Source organism: Sinocyclocheilus grahami, unplaced genomic scaffold (genome assembly GCF_001515645.1).
Source record: "Sinocyclocheilus grahami isolate Dianchi unplaced genomic scaffold, SAMN03320097.WGS_v1.1 scaffold489.1, whole genome shotgun sequence".
NCBI classification, from domain to species: Eukaryota; Metazoa; Chordata; class Actinopteri; order Cypriniformes; family Cyprinidae; genus Sinocyclocheilus; species Sinocyclocheilus grahami.
In genome coordinates this window covers 548,450-553,083 of record NW_015505668.1, presented here as the reverse complement: position 1 = coordinate 553,083, position 4,634 = coordinate 548,450, and the positions used below count along the sequence as shown (strand labels likewise).

Sequence of the window (4,634 nt, the reverse complement as noted above, 5' to 3'; positions counted from 1 at the left end):
CGTTGACATTACTAAATATAATTAGTTGTTTGAAGTTTTCAGACGAAATATTGAATCCAGTGATTATGTTAACAGTTAACTAGAGATAGTTTAATGTGTTAAGTTTCTGTAAGGGGGAGGAGCCCCGTTCGAACACGTTTGAGCAGTGAGCGCGCGATCTTTGAAGATTCTGGTTGATGATGCACGCGATGGATTTGGAAAGCAGCATGTAATGGTGAGTGTGTTAACTTCTATATCTTTATCTTTCTGGGAAAATTGATTATCCAAAAGACCGGTCCGATGACAGCGTTACTGTAGTTAAAGCTAAAGTAGTCTTAATGTGCCGATCGACCGACGGGTTTCCCCTGTCGGTTCACAGTTTAGCTATACTGCTAATATTTAAATCTGAGTTTCTTTTGGTTCACAGTTAAGATAAATTCAGCAAGTGTGTTTTTGCATGTTCATTTTAGCTGTAACGTTAGCATTTCATTACCCTTAGCTAAAGTCGTTTAACATCAGCATGTGCGCATCAATTAGCTTTTTGTTAAAGCTAAGTTAGCTTGTCTCTTTGCTATATTATTGTGTCTCTTATTATTTATAATAACTGCAACTGAGTTGTTGAGCTTAAAGGGTTATGCGTATGCTGAAAGTTTCAGTTAGTCTTGAAATGTAACACTTTTTTTCTCTGTTTTAGGTGTTCATGGAGATCTAATTAACGTTACAGGATTATGGGCAAGAATCTCAAGCATGAAATCATTGACCAGAGAAAGTTGGGCAGCTGTTGACAGCTTTCACAACAAATCAAGGTTGGTCCATATCTGTTATAGACTTGCATTGCATAGTTTTTAACAGCTTAAGTAATGAAAGTGTATCACAAAATGTTTACAATATTGGTTGTGTAATGCAATCAAAATTGTGCTTGATTGGTTCTGCTTTCTTGTGATCATTTCTTTAATTTTATTCAACAGTGATTCATTTTACTCCCCAACAGACTAAAGAGCCGACTGATACTAGGTCTCTGATGCTCAGAGGACTCCCTATCATTCATTTGGCGACAAACCTACAGATTTCTACAAAGTATGCTTTGTAAGTAACCTCGGTTTTCTCTCAGAATATCTAAAAGGACATAAAAACATAATCATTTCACCATTAATTGATAGTTCCTGTGTTTTATAAAACCTCTGAGAATAAAACCTAAACCATTAACTTATTATGATAGCTCTTTTAGCCACTTTGGGTGATCTGTTTGCTTAAAGGGTTAGTTCATCCAACATTTGCTCACCCTCATGTCGTTACAAACCCTTTGGACTCAAGTTTTTAAGAGTTAATTTTTGAAATACAATTTTAAGTATAGTTCACCCAAAAATGACATTTTAAAGTAAAATTTAAACTTTAAAGATTTTTAGCTGAAACTGTGGTCCTTGGTGATTGATATAAAACAGTCAATGGAAACTGTCATTTTTGATAGTTAAAAAAAAACATGCACAGGCAGAACAAAATTAATACCTGTGGATCCTGACCATACATTGAGGTCTTACGAAGTAAAACAATTGGTCTGAGAAACATCCACAACCTCTGCAAATGGTCCTGAGCGCATTCACGACAGTCTGGAGCGTGAGTTTCCTGTCGCATATAATAATGTATGCGCAGGAGCAAACTCACATGAGCAATCTTCCTGAAGTTGATTGCACAAGCAAATGATTTGTAATTTTTATAAAGGCTGTGGGATCCAAGATAAGTACACGCAAGTACCATTTTGATGATGACATGTGTAAACACGCTCAGGACTGTTTGCCGGGGCTGTGGATTAAAGGTAATAATGCTGTAAATAATGTTCAGTTTCTTGCACAGACTGATTGTTTTGCTTCATAAGACCTCAATGTATCGTCAGGAGACACGGGTATTAATTTTGTTTTGCCTGTTTTTTGTTTGTTTGTTTTTTTTACTCCCAAGTGATGGTAACCATTGATTGCATTAAATGAATCGCCAAAGACCACAGTTACAGCTAATAATCTTTTAAGGTTCTACTGAAGAAAAACTCAGCTACACCTTGGATGGCCTGAGGATGTGTAAATTAAGAGCAGATTTAAATTTTTGCATAAACTGTTTTTAATGGAACATCATACGTTTCTGTCCCTAATTTAAATAATCATTGTTGAAGACAGAACTCCAGCAGTCGTAACAAATTGCTTAACATTATTGATGGTTATGTAATAAGAAATTTCATGAGTGTGCTCTTATGTTGTTAGGACTCTGATGACATTGGAATCCTCCTCATTGAGCATGAAGGTGACATGCTCTCATCTTCTCTCCATCTCAATCCAACCTCATTGAAGATCATCATTGAAGGAGAAGTTGTGATGGACAATATTAACGACTTGCCAAAAGCTATGCGCATTCTAGATAGAGTCAATGGCGTAGACTTGGTTTGAAGGGGGAGGGGGGGGGGGGGGGGGGGGTTGGGGGGATTATACACATCTCTAGAGGATAAAGAGAAAAGAGACACATCCAGCTTGGAGAAGAAGATCGGAATAAATAGACAAAGACAGCAAAGTTCATATTGCTCTTGGTATGTCATTCAATCTAACTAGGAATACACAACAAATATGATTCTGCAACAAAGCTCAGAGGAAAATATGATTGCTCCGAGGTTGCTCTTTCATAGCCCAGAAGATGTATTAAAGATCTGAGTTTTATTTCATTTAAGTATTAATATTGTCTCAGATGTTTTTATTTTAAAATTCCCAGTGAAATACAAATTTTGATCTTAAAAAAATGTTGGAGAGCATATTGAGATCTCTGAATTTTGACCCTAGATATGGGTGTCTTGGTAAATGTGAGCACAGTTTGAGACACTGCTTAGATCTTTTATGAAACAAAATAGATGTTAAATGTGATTTTTTTTTTCTGTCCTGATCATTGGATTTTTTTCCTTTTATGTATTCAAAATGAGACGAGTTGAATCATTTCACTAATTCAACTTTAACAAGGTAACATAAAACCCTATTCTAAATCAGTTTCCTTGTTAATAAACTATAGTTCCCTTTCATGGGAACTTCGAACTGCGTCCTCTAGGGGTCGCTATGGGGAACGCCTCGTCGTGACTCGTATCTGAAGCATACATTGAAAAAACACCAACTCGTTGGCCGGCGACAGCCATGACGTCACTACCGGTGCGACTACAGTATAAATCGGTGCCGGGAGCTACACATCATCCTCTTCTTCGTCTTCATTGACTGTTCTGTTTGAAGCGTGCATTTTCAAGGAAAAAGTAAGAGCTATCTATTAATATTATGGCGAGCACTAGTAGAGCATTTAGAAGGTGTGTGCATTCGTGTCAGCGCTATTTGACACCAGATGACACACACGATCTATGTGTTGTTTGTTTGGGCGAGGAGCACGCACGCGATGTCCTCGAGGGGGCAATCTGCGTGCATTGCGAGTTTTTTTTCCAATGAAAAGTAAAGAGTAAAGTAAGAGGGGCAGCCATCTGCTTCCCGCGGTTCAGGACCCTCCGCTGCTGAGGCACGGAGGAGAATGAGCTCGTGGGGATCTCAGGTGGACCTGGCCGATGAGTTTAGAGAGGGATTTTCCTTCTCGCGCTCATCGGCGGGGGGCGAGAGACAGCCACTGGAAGATGATGTTCTCTCTTTAACATCATATGATCCAGGGGCCAGTGCTCTGCTGGGTTCAGACCAGGAAGAGCAGGAAATGGATGATGAGAGCGAAGAAGCTGAGGCTGAGCCTTCTCAATCCTCCTGCCCTGCGTATGATGAGCTCTTAGAGGTTATGGATCGCGCCACGCCAAGACTTGACTTGCCATGGAAGCGGACTAAGGAAGTGGCGTCGCGAGGTCGTCTCGACGAACGTTATCTTTCTGGCCATAACCCTCCAGCTCAGGTGAGTCTTCCTTTCCTTCCTGATCTCCATACTGAGATCGAGAAGGAATGGAAGAAGCCGTTTTCCTCACGCATCCATCGGTTTCAGCATACCAGTTATGCGAATATCGAGGCGGTGCGCGAAAACGGCTATGAGAGAATGCCCCCTGTAGAAGAGACGCTAGCTAGCTATCTCTCTATGGGAGAGACATCATCTCTCAAAACTCCCTCCTTGCCATCCATGCCTCTTCAAGCTACATCTAAAATGAATGGCAAGGCATACGCAGCAGCAGGTCAGGCTGTTGCTTCACTGCACACGATGGCGGTGCTCCAAGCATACCAGGCTGATCTGCTGAAAGACCTGGATAAAGGCGAGGGCCTTTCTTCTGATGAGATGGCTGAGTTACGCCGCACCACGGATCTTGCTCTTCGTGCTACTAAGCAGGCTGCCTCTGCCATGGGCAGATCTATGGCAGCGATGGTAGTAACGGAGAGGCAGCTGTGGGTAAACCTGGCAGACATCGGGAAGAAAGAAAGGGGTTTTCTTCTCGATGCCTCTTCATTGACTGTTTTGTTTGAAGCGTGCATTCCGTGGTAAGAGCGATCTTTCTTCACTGCAAGACATTTAGAAGATGTGTGCATCCGTGTCATCGTTATTTGACACCTGATGACACACATGATCTTTGCGTTTTTTGTTTGGGCGAAGAGCACGCACACGATGTCCTCGAGGGGGCAATCTGTGTTAACTGTGAGCGTTTTTCAATGAAAAAGCTCCGC

General features: G+C 41.0%; 1 long non-coding RNA gene across 1 annotated transcript; it reads left to right on the top strand.

Annotated features, from left to right (window-relative positions):
* The first annotated feature begins 51 nt into the window (after positions 1-51).
* Positions 52-2,344, top strand: LOC107554005 (uncharacterized). The gene is made up of 4 exons (XR_001605023.1): positions 52-214; positions 674-785; positions 948-1,065; positions 2,229-2,344. It is a non-coding gene; the product is annotated as an uncharacterized lncRNA (long non-coding RNA).
* Positions 2,345-4,634: the final 2,290 nt, after the last annotated feature.